The sequence below is a fragment of the Furipterus horrens genome, unplaced genomic scaffold (assembly GCF_987537825.1).
Source record: "Furipterus horrens unplaced genomic scaffold, mFurHor1.1.pri manual_scaffold_2, whole genome shotgun sequence".
NCBI lineage: Eukaryota > Metazoa > Chordata > Mammalia > Chiroptera > Furipteridae > Furipterus > Furipterus horrens.
In genome coordinates, this window is record NW_028327172.1 from 61,849,994 (window position 1) to 61,872,838 (window position 22,845).

The 22,845-nt window shown below is 39.4% G+C and overlaps 1 protein-coding gene and 1 pseudogene across 3 annotated transcripts in view; both read left to right on the forward strand.

Annotated features, from left to right (window-relative positions):
• Positions 1 to 22,845, forward strand: part of DLG2 (discs large MAGUK scaffold protein 2) — a 725,256-nt gene that overhangs the window by 392,418 nt on the left and 309,993 nt on the right. The window lies entirely within an intron of this gene.
• LOC150018667 (L-lactate dehydrogenase A-like 6B) lies at positions 1,835 to 21,561 on the forward strand (annotated as a pseudogene).

A 22,845-nucleotide genomic window follows, 5' to 3' on the forward strand; every position in this document is an offset into this window, starting at 1 on the left:
TTTCCTCATGAGATTTTAATCCAGGAAAATGTCTCTCTTGTTGGCCTGATGTATAATAGACATTCTATAAATATTTAATGAATAAATGAGTAAACTTAGATTATTATTTTAAGTCAGTAGATTCTATGTGGAAACCTAATAAAACAATGCACCGCCAGTCATACTTGTCATTGTATGAGGTACATCTATTTTATGCAAGGCATAGTGGTTGGCACTGTCCTTATAGGCTGATCCTTGAAGGGTTACCAACTGACAAGAATGTATATAACCTAACAATATTTAAAGAATATTTATAAGACTGCCAAGCATCCCCAAAATACAAATGTAAAACAGTAGTTATGTCTTCTGCATAGCAACCACGAGAGGGCAATGAAAGCAAACTTTGAACATCTTGTAAAGGGAAAATAGAATTGTAAAAAAAAAAAAAATTATGATTAATCTGAACAGATGATCTAATGTTTGGGATAGTTATAAGATCTTTAGGCTGTAGTTTATGTGATTATGGTCTTGGTAGTTATAATTACCTTTCTAATGTGGTGTTAAAATCTATATTATCTATGATAACAACACCACTTACATTTTGCGCACTATCTCATTTGAACCTTCCACAAAACTAGCAGGAAATATATTATTGTCCCATTTTCTAATAAAAACACTGATCTTTATTTTTATTTAATATATTGGGGTGACATATGTTAACAAAATTACATAGGTTTCAGGGGTACACCTTTATAACACATCATCTGTACACTGTATTGTGTGTTCACCACCCCAAGTCAAGTCTCCTTCCACCACCCTTTATCCACCTTTACCCTCTCCTCCCTGCCGCAAACAACCTTTCCCTCTGGCAGTCACCATACTAAACCAGTGACATTTAGAGCTATTAAAACTAAGTAGTCATACGAAGGCAAACTGTTGGCATTGGCACAAGCCCAATAATTACCTATTGACTGCTTGCATTTTCCAGGCATACAGAGTTTCTTGTTAAAGCACACAGTCTGGAAAAATACATTTCCCAAAGTGAATTGCAGCAGTTTAGAATGGAGATACATTGCTGCGACTCCTTAAGAGATCTTTTGGTTTTAGGTGACCACAAGGTGGCCATCGGATGATCCTGCCAAAATACCTGCTTAGAATTTATTTACAGAAATGTACCTAGGGAAAAGATACGCTCTGGACCCCACACCTGTTAGACACTTCTTAGGATTCTATGTTTCATTCTAGTTGCTCCATTTTTATAAAGGAATCAAGAAGCAACAGGTTAGGATAATGCATCTGATACATTAGGGGGTGAAACGGGAAATGGGGTGTCCTGAAGAGAGTGAGATCAAGGGAGATGGAGTTCAATAAAACAATGCTTACACGTGTTGGCTCCGGGGTCAGAAAGAGTAGGTCTGACTCGGCACACACTACAAATAAACACCTAATAATCCCAGGAATCTGGAAACCAATACGCGTTTATAAAATGGCCACTCTAGGATTCGATCACTAGAGAAGAAGCTCCTTGACTGACACAGTCGAGCAGATGTCAGAGGTCCTGTCTGCAGACCCTGGTGAGGCCCAGGCGAGGTGGGCGCAGCTTGCACAGCTGTGCTGGCAGGTGACAGGAAGCAAAAACCCGCAGCGGCATCCTCCTTTGCTCTCAATGCGTTGGCCTTCAGTCTCCTCCTCCGCCTGTCGCCTGTTGGGTCAGCCAACCTGAGCTGGGCATCCCTGCAGACCAGCTACAGAGTGTGTGCTGCAGGAGGAGGCGCCCCTCGCTTGGAGTGGCTCTGTGACCCTGTAGGTGGCAAGCCTCCCTCAGCTCAACGGGCTCTTCACCCCAATCTCCAAGATGACAACTGTCAAGCGTGAATGTATGAGAAATTCCACTTCCGAGGAGGTCATTCATTACGACAAGGTCACCATTATAAGAACTGGTTCCGTTGGCACAGCCTGTGCTATCACCATTTTATTAGAAGGCTTGAGTGAGGAACATGCCTTCGTGGATGTTGATGAAGCAAATGGAAGGGTGGGACAGTGGATCTTAAACATGGCAGTCCTTTCATGAAAATGCCAAACACTGTTGCCACCAAAGATTGCCTTGTCACTGAAAACACCAATTTAGTGATTATCACAACAGGTGCATGCCACGAAAAAGGATAAACATGCCTTAATTTAATACAGTGAATCATGGACATGTTTAAATTAATGATTTCCAGTGCTACCCAATACAGTGTCTGCTACACACGGATTGTTGTTTCCAACCCAGTGAACAATTTCGTATATGTAGTCTGAAAACTGAGTGAATTGCCCCGAAACTGTGTTATTGAAAGTAGCTGACAGCCTGTTTTCACTTGAACTACTCTGAAAGCTGTCAAGGGTAGATCCTTGGAGTGCATGGAGCCTCAAGTGTTCCTATGTGAAGTGGAGCTAACATTGCTGGTATCCCTCTGAAGGATCTGAACTCAGATATGCGGGAACTGATCGAGAGCCTGAGCAGTGGGAAATCATCTACAAAGATGTGATTGCCAGTGCCTGTGAGAATATTAAAATGATAGGCTGTATATCTTGGACCACGCCCTGGCTGGTTTGGCTCAGTGGATTGAGCGTCGGCCTGCAAGCTAAGTGTCGCTGGTTCGATCTTCCAGTCAGGGCACATCAGAGAAGGAAAACTCTGACTCCAAAAAACCTCCGCTGCCTTGCGGCATACCTCTTCAGGGGAAAGGCTAAGGGAGTAAACCCCGACAGAAAATCCGGAGCCGGAGTCCCTAAGGCGGTTTGACGTTGTAGTCATCACCGGCAACTCCTGCGGCGCACCTGAAACCAAGCTGTATTGACTCCGTCTTTCCCTTGGATCCTTCAGCTGCGAAGAGAGGGGGGGTCTGCTGCATGGGCAACAGCAGACCCTCCATATCACCCTGCCCAGGCTCTGTAGCTTCAGCTTCACTGGAGAGGACACTCCAGCGTCATCGCAAGATGTCGATTCAACACGGGAGGAGACAGATACCGTGTCACTCCCGAGTCGGACTGCACAGCCATTCTCGGCGGTGCAGATAGACTCTTAAGAAGCTACACCATCGTCTCTCAAGACAGACAGCTGCCGACGACGACGATATCTTGGACCATTGGCCTATCTATGGTTGATTTAATGTAAAATCTTAGAAGGGGACATTTATTTTTCCACCTTAATTAAGAGCCTCTATTGAATAAATGAAGTATTCCTTAGTATTCCTTGTATCCTGGAAGAGAATAGTCTTACAGACCTTATAAAGCTAAAGCTGAACACTGAAGAGGACGTCCATTTGAAAAAGTGCAGAAACACTTTGGGAAATTCAGAAGGAGCTCAAACTTTAAAGTTGTTTAAACCTACCATTCTAAAACTATTAAAGAAGAGATAGTAGATATGGGATGGACTGTGTTTAGCTTTTGAATAAACTTGAAACCCTAAAAGCTGGAAACAGAGAAGTGGATAGTGACTTGTTTTGTGTTGCCCCAGAAAATTTATCAGAATCAAAAGAGGCACAAGCTAAAAGCAAAAGTTAGTGAATCTGACAGTTTTGTTTTCAAATTCTGTTTATAACACCTAAGTAATCATGAGCAAGTCACTCAGCCTCACCAAATCTCCATTTTCTTGTGTTATTGAGAATTTATTCTGAGTCTTCACTGTGCTAAGTCCAGAGCGTAGAGTGATAGGGTCTCATTTCACTCAATTGCAATTACTCAAGCAGGGGCCAGCTGACCAACCACAGGGATTTTTTTTTTTTAATATGTTTATTGATTTTTTTAGAGAGAGAGGGAAAAAAACATCAATGTGAGAGAGAAACATCTATCAGTTGCCTCCCATATGCTCCCCAATCGAGGATCAAATCTATAACCTAGGTACGTGCCCTGACCAGGAATCGAACCCCTAACCTTTTGATGTATGGGACAATGCTCCAACCAATTGAGCCACACCAGCCAGGGCCAACCACTGGGATTTATGGGGCTTGGGAGAATATATTCATGCAATGAATAAAATTTTTTATTGAATATCAAAGGATCCTATTAAGAGTATTTCTACTCTTGAAAACATTAAAATTTGTTATAATGTTCAAGTTATCTTCATCTGGTATGTCATAAACTGATCATCAAGTGGACTTCTATTCAAAATTATTTCCCTTGGAAAAACATTTAGCCTTTAAGGTTGATTGATTCCTTTATTTCCCAAGAAGGAAAAATGGTGGCCTTGGAACCAAAGGTTTGACCACTGCTTTACTGCTAACTAGCTGTGAGACCTTTGAACAAGCACTTAACCTCCTTGAATTGAGTCTTCTCTTATAAAATAGGGCTGACCTCTACCTCAAAGGATTGTTATGGGGCTTAAACGTGCCAGGGTGTATAGAACATCCAGCACGGCACCTGACACAGAGTAGGTAGTGGGAGGCCCTACCTTCTTTAGCACTGCCACCAGGAGACAAAAAGTTCACAGCCCTGTGAGCCAGCCTCAAACTCCAAAAGCAATAGGCATTAGCCTTTCTTATGGTAGTTGCCCCATCTCCTCAACCTAATGACATTGCCCCTGCCAGGTGAAAGCTGACCTCTGATACAGCTCCTTCCTCATGCTCTGTGTGTACCTAGGACTCGAATGTCCTCATGCTCTTTTTCTGCCCTCAATGAAATCCTATTTCTTGATAGATCAGATATAGCAGTTCATACTGAAGTTGAATGTCAGGAAAAAGGCAATGCATTATCCCATCTATAGCAAGATGTTAGTATATAACAACCTTAAAGCCAAAGCACTGAATTTCAAATAGCAGAATTATAGGATTTCCAAGAGCCCCTATGAGGAAAGACTTTCAGAGACATAGTTAAGCCTTTTATAGAATGAGTATATTTCTGCACCTTATGAGGCTGTGATCTCTGTTATGGCAAACCCAAGTCTTTCTTTCATTGATTCCAATACATGGCACAGCCTCTGGCACATTTGTAGGCATTCAATAAATGTAGACAAAATGGTTTTAAGGCCATGTCAGATGGATGGATTTATTTCTTAGCCCACACATCACTTCTAAACACAAACATAAACTATTCACAGAGCCCCTGGGAGCAGGGAGTTGGAAAAAATAGAATTACTTTTCTTAGTTTTCAGGATAGAGGATGTAAATGCCGTTTGCTTACTAGGAAGAAGTTCATAGAAGAAGTCAGATTTGAATTGGGCTTCCCAAGGCAAAGGTGATAGAGGCTTCCCAGCCCAGTAGACAGCACAGATGGAAGCTCAAAAGCTACTAGGAAAGGGCTCTGATGACAAGGCTAGAAGTACCTATCTGCATAGCTGGTTTTGAAAAGCCATGTCCCAGTGTACATTTTTCTGCTTCATTTTAGTTTTCTTTGGACATTTTAAATACTTCTTCTCCCACATATACTCACACTTCTCCTACACACTCCCAATTCTCCATTTTTTCCCACATATATAGCCAAAAAAAGTCTCTCTTTCTCTCTTTATACTAATTTCCTCTAATCTTTGCTCAGTAATGTGTCACAGTCAGAACAAGTTTCAGCTCATTAATTGGCAATCTTAATGCTGTTCTCTTTAAATAGTCAAAGATTTGCTCTTTTCTTTAATAGCCAACAATAAATATGGATTTTAATATTCCTTAGCCCATTGTGTAAGGCTGAAATTTTCACATTGTCAGACTCAAATTTGAGCCTTCTAAAACTACTCTGGAAAAAAGAACCAAGTAGAAATATTTAACCATTTTTTCCTTAATCTAAAAGCAAATAAAATGGATTTTACTCATTAAATATTTTTAACCAGGAAATAAAGAAATAAACAAAAAAACTATTCTTTAATTTTACATGCCATTCACATTAAAAAGTGCAAAATTGAAATTTGCTTTCAGTTGTTTCAGCAGTAGTACTAGGTCTAACCATGTGCAATTGCAACTTTTGTAGGTCAACTCTAACACTGGCAATTTGGTATAGTTCAAATTAATATGGATTCCTATCTATCTAGTACCCACAGAATCCTCACAGATGTCTTTGTCCTGGAACTCTTGGGTAGAGGTTACAGCCATAGATAAGAGTGTGTAAACAGTCTTCAGAAGGTTCAGGCCTTTTTTAAAAAAGGATGAATATTTTTCAAATTTTAATATTGAAAGCAATAGCCATTGTTCATTGAGAGATTTTTGTTTTTGTCATCTTTTTCAGTCCTCACTTTAGCTCTGCAACCATTGAAGCAGATATTCCTATCATTACATTATATCACAGATGTGAAAATGGAGTCTCAGAGCAGGTAACTTGCTCAAGATCACAGAGCAGATAAGAGACAGTGCCCAAATTTTAAACCCAGATCTGTTTGTCAAAATGCATGCAAGTTCCCTTCTATCACACTGTCCCTGTTGATAGAGAAATAGAAACTTGAGAAGCAGAGAGGGAGAGATAATAAAATAGGAAGGAAGGAATGGAGGGAGTGAGGGAGGAAGGAAGGTAAGAAACGAGGGAGGGAGGAAGAGTGGGTCAAAGGAAGGAAGGATTCCCTAAAATGAAACACCAGTTATCATCAGCATTTAATATTATGCATACATTTTGAGTTATTTGCAAGAAACTGACTTTCTGCAGTTAGGCCTTTGAGATGAAATTCTATAAAATAGGAGCTCCTCCTATAGACCAAGAGCTCCTCAAGAACAGAGGCTGTGTCTAAATAATCTTGACATCCTTGGGCTATGTCATAAGACCTAAAACAAAGTAACTCCCAAATAAATGCTTCTAGAATGAATGTTTGAATGAGTAGATGAATGAAAGGAGGCAGAAGAGTTACCTAGCTCTTTGCAAAATTAAACATCATACAGCGTATATGTATTTTTTAACATCATGATTGAATCAGGGGATCATAACTATGAATGGCACCTCATGGACTCTTTTGCACAGTATTTGTGTAATAAGTTAAGGAAAGCCAACTGGTAACAGAAGCTAGAGTTATATCCACTGAGCATTCTCTAAAATATACCTATTCCTGAATTTTGCCTCCTTTTGGAACATAAAAGCACTAACCTAAATTACTGAATTATCCTAATTTATTTATAGTTTGAGCCATAGGATATATGTGTATTTAAATATACATATACATGCATATAAATAATTGCAGAAAAATTTACTTTAAGTTAATTGTTCTATTGCATATAGCAATTGATAGAGATCAATATTAGCCAGGAATTTCTAGATGGCAAAAAGCCAAATACAAGTTCTTTGCTTTGGGAACCAACCATTTATTAATCCTCAGGTGGATTGGTGTTTCTGAAAGGAAACTCTGGAGCCAAACACTCACAAGCCAGCAAAACAGGGGGAAAAAAAAAAAGGCTTCTTATACATACAACATACACCTTTTTTACATGTTATCCTAAAAACACATCGTACAAATTATCCATACTTTGTCGTAGTGTTTTATGCTTTTTATGTACATTTATCTTGTGCCCTATTCATAGAAAAAGCCACGTCTTTTTCCTAGTTTACCTGACTTTCTCATTACACCTAACTTTGAGAAGAAGCATATTTACAACTTATGCACTTCCTATATATGAGTGCTAGGTATACATAATCATCTATAATCTAACATGATATTCATGGTTTTCTATCAGTCATTTTATATGTCTCCAGTGTGACTTTTCCCCTAAGTGCTTCTTTAACCCTATATTTTGTATCTGAGGTGCATACTAAAGTTGCGTCAACACAGTGATCTTTTCATGCTTTGAAAAGCAAATGAATTGTTTGCAAGGCTGGTTAACAAATGGAGGTTACCATGGTGGTGATGTAAACCTTGAGCTACGCACACACCCCAAAGCCCAAAGTTAAGCTATTGTTGACTGACTGGTGCTAATTAAGGAACAAGGGACAGATGGGGAAGCCAACTTGGAGTTACAACATTCAGCTTGCAATGACAGTGTTAGGAAGGAGTCTGAACATTCAATCAGTTCCTTGATATGCAGCAAGGCATCCACATTAGACAAAGAAATAAGTGGGTTGTTTTTTGTTTGTTTGTTTGTTTGTTTTTTTTTTAAGTTATACAGCAGCTCCAGGGCCCTATAAACTCTAGGGGGCTTCTCCTGAACCTCACCATAGAAAAACTCTAGCTTAAGGCTTGTCCTTGACTTAGAGTCACAGAGCATTAAATACAAACAAGACAGCCAGAGATGACATTTCAAAATGCAAGCAGAGATCATTTTATCTCAGTTCTAGTATAAGCTCCTTGGGTTTGCCTATATTTGACAGCTAACCCAATGTTTTAGTTGTATTAATGGAATGAAAACACTTTTTCATTTTTATTAGCATAATTATAGCTCTCTCACAGCCAGTCAGCTTAGACTTCAAATGGGCAACACCACTCCAGAAACCCTGTGTTAGGCAGTAAACACAGTAGGTGGTAGTCTGACTTTCCAACGGAGCAGGAGAAATCAACCAGAGAAGAAAAAAGAATAGAGCAGAAAGTTGAGGCAGATCACAGATCCGTCAGAGGGAGGGGGCAGAAGAAAGACAAGAGAGATCAGCAGCAGGAGGAGGGAACAGACAGCAGCAGAGGAAAAGTAAGGAAGGGAGAAGCAAGGGAATGTGTCACAGATGCAGATGCAGAGAGATCAGAAGAGGACCACAGAGGTGAGACCTAGGGGTGAGGTTGTTGCGGGGAGGGGAGCCGGAAATGGTGTCTGGTGATCAAGGGATGCCACCTCTGCAGGCCAGGATTTGTGGTAACTTTTCCAGATGGCTAAGTGTTTGACAAGGAAATTGCAAGAGGAAGCTGCATGCAATGTTAAAAAGTTGAGAAAGAAATTTTAAAGAATCCAGAATTATGTGTCTGAGTTCCACAGAACTCCCAGGGCCACGAACAGCAAGGGATAGTCAAATATATTTTATTCTGATATTGGCAATGGTTAGAGCAGAGAATAGAATTTGAGAGTTTGAGGTCTGGGTTTCAGTACGCCCCCAATGCTGGTTCTCCTTCCCCTGTCCTCGTGCTTATTGATTTAATGCTGGTGGGTCTCACAAGATGTGGCAGAGCCTACAGCATGTCTTTCATGTACCTGGCCCCAAGTGCAGAGTGAAGTACGTACGCTCAAGAATCGAGCTGGGTGAGGAGGCACTGAACTTGGCCACAGGGATGTAAAAGGCTTTGATATGATTAAGACGCTGGACAGGGTGAGGAGAGATTATTAGCTCTCTGTAACATCCAAGGTGTCAGAGGGACTGAGAGGGGTTGGCCCCTGCACTGGACAATTGGGGTTGAAGGGCGCAGCCCCGAGAGACCAGGACTGGACATCCCTTCCCTCTTTATTCCCTCGTTTTTCAATTTTGTTCTCCTTAATGTCTTTTGCTCTCCTTCCCGTTATTTACTGATCTTTTATTCTGTGCAAGGAAGTGAACCAAGGCAGTGCAACCTGATTTCTTGATGTGTTTGTTCTTTAACTCAGGGAGTGTGGCTTTTCAACTCTATTCACATCTGGAGCTCCAACAACTAACAGTGGAAATTCAGACTTCGCTGGGGAGTTGTTTTCTGCAGGGAGTGACGTTCTCTGAGCTAAATTAGGAGGGCTGGAAGGAGGGAATTGGTTGTAATTAGAAAAGACTTAAATGGTTGAAAATACATTGCTGACTACGTAAATGGAAAATTTTCTGATGCTTACAGTATTCCCTTGGGACTGATGGTAAAAGACTGTGCACAGCCTTGGCTGCTTTTATGAAGTCCTGGTACATGTTTGAGAGAACAAAGGCAGTGATGAGGTGGTATATTCTAGAGGGTGGCTGTTCTCCCACACTCTTTTGACTTTGGGAAGATTGTCTTCTCAGAAGAATTTTGAACTTATTTTGTTGCTTCTAGTTATTCGACTGGCCAGAAAGAAAATGTATGTAAAATTATTGACTTGTGGAATGAGGGCTATATGTTGTGTGGTCCAGCTAGCACTTCCCCAAAGAGACAGCATTCAAGATAGAAAATCCGCCCTTTAAGGAAAGTGATGCTTTCCTTTTTGGGGTCCTGTGTATCTCTTCCATTACTTCTTCTCTCATCACTTCCTTTTCTAGTTTGTCTTCTCATTATTAGCCACTGGAATTGGCCACCAAATATTTGGTGCACTGGTTAATAGTTCTTTTTTTTTTTTTTTTTAGAAAAATAGGAGTCTTTGTGAACCTTAAAACCTCTTCAGAGAAGGTACATCAGCCACATGTAATTACAATCACCCTCAATAATAATCTATGAGGAAGGGAATTTGTGTCATATCCCCGGAATACAAGAAGAATAACCCAGTGGTTTGTCCTGCCCTCGTGAGGTTTACAGTCTAGTTGGTGACATTATTCATAAAAGGTAATTTAAATGGAAAAAGAAAGTGAATTACATGACAATGAGTCATATGATCTATTTTTAAAACAACCATATATGGAAGTATATATATATATGTGCTTTTGCAACTATTTGTGTTCACTCAGTTACATATACCTGATGCTATTCTAGAGATCAGAAATATAGCTGAGGATATTATTTATGTGTATGAGGGGAAAATGTGTAGACAGCATATATTCAATTTATCTTCAGTGGTTACCTCAAGGTTAGAGTAGAAAAAAGGAGATATTCAATTTAATTGTTGTTCTTCAGTTTTGTTTTAATTAGTTAAAATGAATTCAAATTATATCTGTACTTTAAAAAATAATGAAGAAGCACTTAAAGGAAGATGAAAATTTATATAATGCTGCCAGACTGAGAGCTGATGGCCACATGAGTAGCACAGACTATCAATAGGCAATCTGGGAAAGTAGAACTTGACATGGACATGGCAGAAGATCAGGACTTCAGAAAATCCAGGAAGCAGAACAGGGTGGAGGAAGAGATCCATAGGAATAGCATTAGAATAGGGACGTGCATAAGCTTCCAGCAGAGGAGTTGCTTAGGAGAGGAGATATGTAATATAGGGGACCAAGTACAGGCACTTCCATTCCTACTCTGTGACAAAAACGCTGTGTTACCCTGCAAGTGACTTTATTCCCTGGGTCTATGAGATGGGAGCATTGAAGAAGAACAGTTCTAATATTTCCTCACATTAGAAAAATATGTTGTCTTAAGAAACTACAGAGAGATGTAATAAATTTTAGATATGGAGGACCTTAAAGGTAAGGATAAGGAATTTTCATGTAACCTACAAGCAGTGAAGACTATAGACGAATAAGAGAATCTGTATCATGTGCAACTGTGAAAAGCAGTATTTCAAATAAAGTAGATTGTCCATGATATACAAGATGACTGTCAAAGTGGTAGAAGTGGAAAGAGAAGGAGTAAGGGTGGGAGAGAGAGAGAATTTAGAGGAAGTCTTGCAGTTAAAATGAAAGTCTACCACACAGTAATGAACTACAATGTTCATCAAAAAGAATACATGAGTCCATAATGGGGAGGTAATAGTATAATTTAAGGAAAGGCCTCCTGCACAGAAGAATACCAGTTAATCATTTGAGAAAAAAATAGAGAATTCGAAAGTTACTATTTTCAACCCTCAATGAAATGAGTGTTTCAGGCAAGTATAGTAGTCAGTTGATGTAAAAAAAAATTAAAATGGAATTTTTTCAGGTAAAAAGATATTTATATGGTCTCAAAAATTACCCCACAGATTAGTATTTACAAAGGTGGCATTCTAAAAGTGCCCTTAGACTTGGGGAGAGCTGGTGTCCTTAATCAAGCAAACAAACTTAGTATCACCAACAGGAGACAACCTCACATTTTGATCCTCCTCCTAATGTGATACAGTAAGAAGTACACAGTGTTATTCACTAGATTTTGCTAAAATTGTTTGACCTGATTCTGGTCAGGAAGAAACAATTAGATCCAGAATGTTGAACAGTCTATAAACATCTGGCCTGAACCCTTTTAAAAAAAAGAAGAAGAAGAGAAGAAGAAAAATGGCAATTTTATCAAAGAAAAAAGAAGGTAGTTTTTTAAGTTAATAATAGCAACCAAATATAAGTAAACCTTGATTCGATATGAGATTGAAAAAAAAAATCTATAAAAGACATTTTGAGGTCAATTAAAGAAGTATGAATAAGAATACTGGATGGTATAGAATTATCATTAGCTTTCTCTGGTATAATAATGGCAATGTGGTTATATAGGAAATATCTAGAGAGAAAGAGAGAAGGAAAGAGATATAGGTAGGCAGAGAAAGAGAGTAGAAGGGTAGGAGGGAGGAAAAATGTGCCAAAATATTAGCAACTATTGAATCTCAATAAAATGTTATGGATGTTCATTATACTATTCTTTCACTTTTACTGCTGTTTGATAGTTTTCCAAATAAACAGTTGAATGGGGGGGGGGGGTCTGTTGCAATAGTCTACATTAAGACTTAGAGTTAGGGTAATAAATTAGATAAGAAAGAACAAAAGCAAAACATGTTTTCATAGGGAAATAGATGAATAAACATCACTTCTCATCTCATACAGCATTTGTATCTGTTCAGCTCACCTCCCCTTGATTTGACAGATGAAACTATCAAAAGAGGATTTTAGTCCTTGGCACAATTTTCTTGAACTCAGAATACCTGGTTCCTGGCAGCTTTGGGGCAGTGAGATGAAGATCTTATTCTTAGGTGAGGGATAAATAAGAGACATGCTAAAATGTAATTATGGACAATTGTCAGATGCCAAGACACGTGAGCTCAAACACAAAAGAATGTCATTATCCTTAGGAGCTATCAGGTAAGTCTCGCAAGCAGCAGCCAGAGTTTGAGTCTTGCAATAATGGATTTTGACCTCATTAATACTTTACTTAGCACCTTATCTTATTTAAGCCTTTTAGATTCTTTAGGAATGAATCATATGACAGGTATATCTCTAGATACAATTTTTTCCTTTCTTTAAAACTGTTATTAATGCTTATGAAAACATCAACTATGTAGGAAAGAAAAAAAAAGAACCAAGAATCTTTTTCACCTATACTATAATTTAATTAAGGCTCATTTGGAATTATCATATTTATATTAAAAACAATTATGATCCAATATTTTTATTGCAGGTGCTATTGCATATTTGGCAGGACAGTTTTTCACTTGTGTAACACTGTCACAGTTTGCAGGATATTTAACATACCTTGGATTGCACAATTAATGCCAATACTGATCCCAAAATCTGACATTTTAAGAACAAAAAATATCTACCCCTTCCCCACATTTCCATACCCAGTTAAGAACTTATGTTAGACTTTAAGTCACTGAGGGCAGAGCCATTGCTTTCTTCACCAATGTATCCCAAAACTTAGTATAAAGACTGACACAAAGAAGACACTCAATAAATACCTAATGATTATTCAAATTTACTCAGTTTTTCTCAAAACATCACTGTATTTTTAGTTTGCTTTGCCAGCCCTTCTTTGTTTTTTATTGTCAAAGTAACACAAACCTTGAACTCAATAGTTAAAACTTGTTATATACTTTGTCAAATGACAACAAACTCACAACTACCAATAACTGAATCTAAAAAAAAAAGAACCAAACTAAGCAAACAACTAGAACAGGAAAAGAATTATAGATATGGAATCATTTGAAGGGTTATCAGCAGAGAGGGGGAAGGAGGAGAATGGAAGAAAAGGTACAGGGATTAAAAAGCATATTTGAGGCCCTGGGCAGTTAACTCAGTTGGTTAGAGCATTCTCATGTTATGCCAAGGTTGCAGGTTCAGTCCCCAGTCAGGGTACATACAAGAATCAACCAATGAATGCATGAATAAGTGGAACAACAAATTGTGTTTCTCTCTCTCTTTCAAACCTATAAATAAAAAGGAAGAAAAGAAGCATGGTTGATAAGAAAAGATACAGAATAGACAGGGGGATGTTAAGAGCAATATAGGAAATGGAGAGGCCAAGGAATGTATAAGCATGACCCATGGATATCAACTAAAGGGGGTATTGCTGGAGGGAAGGGGGTTACTGGGCAGAGGGGGGAAAGGGAAGAATTGGGACAACTGTAATAGCCTAACCAATAAGATATACATGAAAAATAAATAAAATCTTTGTGGCAATACATGTTCACTTAAATTATTCAGATACTACTAAAGACTATAAAATAAAATACAAGCTCTTATCTCCTCTTTAACATTTCTCGCCCACCATGGCCTTACTACCATAACCCTTTGAAACTTCCATTAACATTTAGCATTTGGTTATTTAAACTTTAAGGCATGCTCTGTCAGATCATATACCCTTTTTTAAATGACCAGGGTTGTGTATACCTACAGGTTTGCAATGTATTTTTCCTTTAAGTTAGTGATATATCATTGATATTTTTCAGTATCAGAATATTAGATATGTATACCATTGCTTTTAATGGCTGCATAACATTTCATTGTATGGATATTTAGTAATTCATTTAATCAGTTCCCTATTGATGGTGTTTTTAACAGTTGATAAAATTCAGTGATAGTTTAATTTTGGAAACCACAAAATCCAAGTTTTTATTTTATTTTTCTAGTATTTTATTTAGTTAGTTTTAGAGAGAAGAGAATGGAGCAGGAGAGAGAGGGAGAGAAACATCAATGTAGGAGAGAAATATTGACCATCTGCCTCTCGCACACCCCCAACCAGGACCTAGCACACTACCCCGGTATGTGCCCTGACTGGAAATCAAACTGGTGATCTTTCAGTTTGCAGGCTGGCACTCAGTCCACTGAGCCATATCAGCAAGGGCAGCTTTAAAAAAAAATAAATAAATGAGCGTTTGCACTCAGCCTACTGATTTCAAAAGGGATGGCATGCTGAGCAAACTCAGAAGGTTGCTTTCATTACTGCCATCCATCAAGGAAAGGCCTCAGCTTTAAATCTGACCCTAACCAAAAGGAATCTTTCAGTCTGGAAACATACGCGCACCTCATGCCAGAACAGAAGGTGAGGTGAGAAGCAGGTCTTTGAGGACAGATGTAAGTCTCACCCCCCAGAGTGTGACCCTTTGCCTGCGCAGCTGTGGGACTTGGGTGAGTGAATCCTTAGCAAGTGTTTCGAGGGCACTGAGACATGGAATGGGGACTTCAAGGATATCTCCACCGTGCTACCCAGAGAGACAGTTGCCTCAACAGAGTCCCATGCACAAAGTACAATGTGGTGAATAGAACCCTGGCGTGAAGAGACTGAGTCTATCATGGGTTGTGTGGGTCACTGTTTTCACATTCATTTAGCCCATATCAAAGTATAAGCCATTCTGCCAAGTCCTAATAGGCAATAGAGCCCCAAAAGGGCTGAGAGTTTTTAAACGAGCAACATCACAGCACAACCTGAGACTGAAACCAAATATAGCATGAATGAGGGGCCAGCGAGTCTGCACAGAAGAACAAAGAGCTACTTCTGTCCAATAGGTGCCCACATCTGACTGATCAACTGTCATTAGGGAGAGTTTTATTTTTTATTTTTCAATATTATTTTAAGTACATTTTATTGATTATGCTATGACAGTTGTCCCAATTTTTTTCCCTTTGCCCCCCTCCAGCCAGTATCCACCTTCCCTCCAGCAATTTCATCCTCCTTAGTTCATGTCCATGGACCATGCATGTAAGTTCTTTGGCTTCACCCTTTACTATACTATTCTTAACATCCCCTGTCTATTTTGTTCCTACCAAAAGTGAAGAATCTTGAGCCCACCCTCAAAGATTCTGTTCCATTGAGTCCAGTTTAGTCAACCATTCTCTCCTACATGACAAATTCCTTCCAAAAAGGCCTCTGACCAGTACCTTGCTCTTAATCAATATGCAATACATGATTGTAAAATAAATTTTATTGATTCAAATAAATTACATGAGCTAACAGTCATAAGAATTTATTAATTCAAGAAATATTAAGTACCTACATGGTGTTCCAGGTATCAGAGGTTTGGAGATAAAAGAGACAAAATTCCTACTCACAGGAAGCATTTCTTGAGGTGGATGAGTTAATAAATAAGCAAAATATCAGGTAGATCTAAGTTCTGTAAGAAATTAAGACAGGATATTAAAGATAGGCTGGAAAGCCACTTTATTTATTTATTTATTTATTTATTTATTTATTTTTAAGATCTTTCAAATATTATATTTATTTAAGTATGTATACCTTTTTTGTGTGTGTGGCTGGCTTATTTATTTAGCTTTTATTTTTAATTTTTTCCCCCACTAAAAATTTTGGTTTGTTTTTCTATTACAGTTGTCCCACTTTTCCCCTCATTGCTTCCCCCCTCCCTGCCTACCCCTTCTCCCACAGTCAATCCCCACCCCATTGTTCATGTCCATGGGTCATTTATACATGTTCTCTGACTAGACCCTTCCCCTTCTTACCCTCCTTCTCTCCTTTCCCCCTTCCCCCTTGTATTTAGGCATACCTTTTTAAATTAAGTTTATTTGGATGACATTGGTTAATAAGATTACATAGATTTTAAGTATACAGTTCTGTAATACATCATCTATATATTGCCCTGTGTGCTCACAACCCAAAGTCTAATCTCCTTCCATCACCATATATTTGACCCCCTTTACCCTCTTCAATCTCCCACTCTTTTTCTATAAATACAGTTACATACATGAAATAACTGTCCTTCCTGAGGACCATTTGGTGAGCTTCTTGAGGACAGTTGTGAACATAAAAGCCATGCTCAGGAGGGAGGACTAACTGAACAGAAAGCATCCCAGCTCATTTTAATATGACTGTTGATGCTGATGATGATGTAAACCATGATGATAATTTGTTATAAAATGAAACATCTGGGATGAGTGCTAACATAGATAAGAGATCAGAGCAACAGGAGTAAATAGGAACTGTCCAAAGCAAACTAGGGCTATGTATGGTTGTTCTCTATTTGTAGTAATAATATTTTCCTCTTAGCCTATTGTTATATTGAATGTAGTAAAATACATAGAAAGAATTCCCATCACTTAAGGGTTAGTTTAATAATTCTGAAGTATAATGGCTGGGATTTCATTTTAACTTCTATATTAACTGTAAACACATTCTATTAGGGTTCAAATTTACATATACTTAGGACATGATCTTAAAGTAATATTTTGTATTAAGTTGATAAAACTGAGATAAAAAGTTCAGAGAACTGAAAGCAACTTTTCTGAAAAAAAGAATTGATAATACAGCATTGCTTTGCTACCTTTGATGAAAAGTTTGATGCTTCTTTTCTTCATTTTCTTCAATTTTGAAAGGGATAATTTGAGGACTTTTTCCTTTTTTATTGCATTTATTGGAGTGATACTAGTTAACACAGAGAAGGAAAACTCTGATTCCAAAAAACCTCCGCTGCCTTGCGGCATACCTCTTCAGGGGAAAGGCTAAGGGAGTAAACCCCGACAGAAAATCCGGAGCCGGAGTCCCTAAGGCGGTTTGACGTCGTAGTCAACACCGGCAACTCCTGCGGCGCACCTGAAGCCAAGCTGTATTGACTCCGTCTTTCCCTTGGATCCTTCAGCTGCCAAGAGAGGGGGGGTCTGCTGCATGGGCAACAGCAGACCCTCCATATCACCCTGCCCAGGCTCTGTAGCTTCATCTTCACTGGAGAGGACACTCCAGCGTCATCGCAAGATGTCGATTCAACACGGGAGGAGACAGATACCGTGTCACTCCCGAGTCGGACTGCAAAGCCATTCTCGGCGGTGCAGATAGACTCTTAAGAAGCTACACCATCGTCTCTCGAGATGGACGGCTGCCGACGACGACTAGTTAACAAGATTATACAGGTTTCAGGTGCACAATTCCACAACACATCATCTGTACATATTTACCCACCCCCACCCCCCACCTGCCATGCCCTCTTCCACCATCTCCCACCCCTCTTTTCCCAGTAATCCCACTCATGGACACAAACAGGAGTGTGGAAGACTACTTTAAACTCGGTAGTCAGCAAAGAGCTCTCCAAGGAACTGGCCTTTACTCTGAGACTTATGAAAAATAAGGGATCAAATGTGAGGAGATCTAAGGAAGGGTGCTACAGTCAGAAATACAGCTTCTACAAGTGCCCCAAGGCCAGAGGAAGTTGGATTTAGGAGAAGCAAAAGCTGTAGAACACTGAAGGAAGCAGACAGTGGAAAGACATAGAATCAGAAGGGCTAATTGAGGTTATGGTGAGTTGTTTGGATTTTATTCAAGTTACAACAAGAAGCTAATAGACAAAAAATTAGCAAAGAGAGAGACATGGTCTGATATCTACTCTGAAAGATCATTCTGGCTGTTGGGTCAAAAGTAGTTAGAGGAGGTGGGGAAGCCAGAGTGAAAGCTGAGAACACAATAAAGAAGCTATTGCACATCCTCGGGAGGCATGGTGGCATGGCCAGGGGGGACAGGGGTGGACCTGGAGAGAAATGGGTGGACTTGAAATACAGTTTGGAGCTGGAGTAAACAGACATGCTGATGGTTTGCATGGGGAGGTGGGAGAGAAGGAGAATTAAGGTTGGCACATAGGTGCTGGCTTGAGTGGTTAATGTCAGTATTACTATTTGCTGAAAGTAGAAAAGTTATCCAGAAACAAGTTTGGAAGATTAAGAGTTTGCTTTTCAGCATGATGAGTTTGAAAAATCTTAGACATCCAACTGGAGAGTCAAGTAAGCTGATGGATTCACAAATCTAACGTTAAGGGGAAAATCAGAGCTAGAGAGATTAGTACTGTCTTATACTTGTATAACGTGTATAAGGAAGGTTTCAACTGTTTTTTCTTTCCATATTCTTATAAAGATAGTTACCTGATTACTCAAACACATTAATCCTAAAAGTTATTTACTATGTTTTGGCCAGTAGTAAGTGGGTTTGGATAGCCAAATTATATCATATCATTTTTAGTTAAAGACTCTAAAATAATCAGCCCTCTATAAATGCTCTGGTCAACCAAAACATTTTTAAAGGGTTTTTAAAAATATATGCCCATTTTTTGCATCAACAGGCCATATTTAAAAGGGATGTTAATTGTAACTGCTAAGACGTGTACACATCCAATATCAATTTTCCATTTTGCCTCTGCTCCAGGATTCTGGTCTTGAGCACTCATGCAGCTCCTGTCAGAAATGTTATCACTCTCCACTGAGTGTAACAGCCTCCAGGAGGAGAGGGAACTTAATTAGAAATTTCCACTTCAAACACAATTTATAGTTCATTCACTCTGAGATGTGCTAGAGGGTACTTAAAAGTTTAATGCTGAATGAACTGTTTGTTTTACCCAAGTTGTCAACAAAATACATACTGCATATGGAATATATTTGTTTATTAAGCAGAGGAAGGGACTGCAGAGATTTAGCATGAGGCTGTCTTTCTAGATGCAGAAACTGAGTCCCAGAGAGGTAAAGGGCCTGCCCAAAGTGAGATAAACTATCAGCAGGATGGGACTGAAACTCCGGACTCCAGACTCCTAGGACAGAACTTTCCAGAGTCCCATGCTTCCTCCCGCAATGCCCACAACTCCCGCACTTCTCTTGGGTCTGCTGAGTCTTCATTAAGTTAACTTTATACTTGCCTGGATCATCTTTTGTGTGTGCCACGGGAGGGGTCAATAAAGCTAATAATTATATGTCCTTCTATATACAGGCCCTATTGTGTTTTACATGCATTAACTAACCTTACAGCAACTCCGTGAAGTGGGTACTCTTATTATATCCATTTTGCAGAAGACTCTTCTGTATCTTGGTCTAGTCTGAACAGGGTTCTCAGTTTAGAAACAGCAAGACTAAAATGATTATTAACATTAACTCTTTTTCTAAGCTTCAGGCAGATATTTTCCAGCTGCCTGCAAGATGTCCAGTAGACACCACAAATTCAATGTATCTTAAAATGAATTATCCTCTTATCCAAACCTACTTTCACCCTGTGTTCTCATCTTGATTAATGGTACCATCTTCCCTGTAAGCACCCTTCTCATCTCTCATCTTCCATTCAACACTAGAAATATCATTTAATCTCCCTTGGATTCCCAGAGGTATCTGAAGAGAAGAGCTTTATAGAACCTCCTTCTGTGTCGTCTCTCACGTCTATGCCCATTTCCCATTGTAAATTCCATTCTCATTTTTCTAGTTTAGGTCTTCATCATCTACCATTTGTAATATTGCAATAGTCTCCCACATGGGTATCCTATTTTTGATTACTTAGTTCTTCAACCTCAACATTTCACTATTGCCATAGTCACCCCAGCACAGATCAAATAGTGTCTATGTCTCTGTAAAGCCCTCTCCTAGCCACTTACTGACAAAACTTTTTTTTTGAGATGTTATTTATTTATTTACAGAGAGGAGGGGAGAGAAAGAGAGGGAGAGAAACATCAATGTGAGAGAGAAACATTGACTAGTTGCCCCTCACCCCCACCCCCACCAGGTACCAAATGTGCAACCCAGACATGTGCCCTGTCAGAGAATCAAACCAGCTACCCTTCATTTTGCAGAATGACACCCAACCAACTGAGCCACACCAGGTAGGGTGTCAAAACTTAACTTGGCATTCAAGGCCTACTTCTTCCAGCACCGTGTCTCCTCTCTCTCTCTCCATGCTCTGTGCCAACCTGCTCACCATTCAGGATCAAATGGGATATGTATAGTTTCCTTGCTTCCCTCACAAGTATATGACAAGGATCAGTTAATACATACGAATGCTTCTATTATATTTGTTTCTTTATGTTTCAGCTTGTTTGGTAAGAAATGTGACATGGGAAAACTGTGTAAAACACTTTTGAGATGTTATTTTTAAACCCTGGAAATCACTGAATTTTGAATCACAAGGACCCTAGAGATGGTGGGACCTGGCAGCTTGCGTTTCCCACAGCAGTTTATCCACTGGCCCAAGTCAGTTAGTGGCCGAGTTAGCAACTGAACCAAATCTCCACCTCACTACATCACATCACTTCAAGAAAATGGAAATAGATTCTTTTCCTCATGAGCAATGATGGCGTCTTCTATATTTATTCAATTCATTGGTAATATATCTGCTCATCTTAGTGTCTCTAGTCTCTCTGAATAAAAGAGAAATTGTTAGGATTCTGCCCCAGTTTCTTCCCTGCTGTCCCCCTGCCACATACCAACCAGACTCCCAACAGTGAAATAATTTGCTTGAAACAGTCCCTTGTGTTCTGTACCTGACTTATTTTAATTGAAATCTAGTGCCAATTATCTAGCCCTTTCCCACTGGGTCACCCCTTTTTATTTTTTCACAGTTAATAATTCTGTTAAACTTGTAGTTCTTAGCTACTCTGAAGTCTGGGTTTCATAGATAATGGATATGCTATAATACAAATAGCAACCACTGATTGAGTACCTTCTCAGTGTGCCAAGTATTATGTTAAGTGCTTTATTTGCATTATCTCTAATTATCCAAACAACAACCCAACAAAATTAGGGTTAACATTTCTTACTGCATCTAAGAAAACTAGAGATCAAAGGGGTTAAGTCACTTACTCAAGTACCCAAGGTCATAGAGTTGGTAAGTAAGGAGACCAAGATTTGAATCCTGTCCTTTGCAAGTTTAAACCCAGTGTTCTTCACACGGCCCTGTTTCCATAGCAGGCAGATGACATCCGCTGGGATGGAAAACCTCAGCAGCCACAAGCAGTGGTGCTGCCCCCTGAGCAGCATCTCCAAAGGGACAAATTCAACTAGGGAGGCTCTTGATAGGGCTGGCAATAACACAGGGCTCCTGCATATTCTCTGCATTTTCTCTAGCTGTAAGTGATAATGCTAAAATAATATTTTTCAATTCCAAGATGAGGAATGGTTCCCCATTGCAGTCACAACAAACTCCAAATTTACTAAAATGTCTTATCATGCCTGACCACCAAATCCTAGAGATACAGTGATGTGTCATGGTTAGGAATGCAGACTCTTAAACCAGAATGCCTGGGTTCAGTTCCTGGCCATGCCGTTATTAGCTGTGAAACCTTGGGCAGGTTATTTAATCTGTCTTTGCCCCAGTGGGTTTCTCAATGAGATGGGCATTATCATGTGTTCTTATGTCATAGAACTTTTGGAAGGTTAGGGGAAATGGTATATAGAAAATGCTGAGGACAGTGCCTTCCAGAGTTAAGTACATACATGTCAGTGATCCACACCCATCATCATCATCATCCACATCGTCACCTTCATTTCTCTTGCCTCATTTCTCACCTCTTTTCTGCTTTATTTTCTTATCCCTCTGCCCTTCAGAAACAACTACTTTCTCTTTTCCAGATGTCCCATACCCTTACTCTCCTCAACGCCATCCTATCTGCCTCCCTCTCTGCCTAGAATACTCTTGCTACTCCTCTGCCCTTTCCTCTGTCCACAGTCCTTTCTGGATAACTCATTCAGATCTTGTTTCTGATGCCACTTCTTCCAGAAAACCTTCTTAGACTTCTTCATACCTTGGAATGGGTCCCTCCTCTGTGTCCCAGAGCATTGTGACCTTTTCTTGTCATAGCACTTAACCACCAGGTACTTATTTACGGGTTAAGCTGCCATTGTCCTCTACTGAATGGTCAATTGCTCAACAATGTCCATGTGTCACTCTGGTTCACTTAAATTGGAAACAGAAATGGCTAGAATAGATATTTTGAAGAAATAAAATTTATATCAGTACCGTGTTTAGCTCTAGATACTATGCTAGGAGCACCTTAAAGGAAAATAGTTATAGTGAACATTTATGTTACCATAATTGACTTCATATGTACTCAGCTGAGTCTGATGAGGTATTAAAGAATATCAAGGTGCTAAAAATAACACTTATAAAAGCCATCCCAAATGGAATGTATGGACTAGAAAGGAGAGTTCCCTGTCACTGGAGGGATGCAAGCAGAGGCAAACTGTCACTTGGTGAGAATGCTATGAAGGGGTGAGGAAGGGAGTGAGGTCATTTCAGTCAGGGTCACATAAAGCGTAGATGACCACTGGCCTAGGATACTGTAGTGC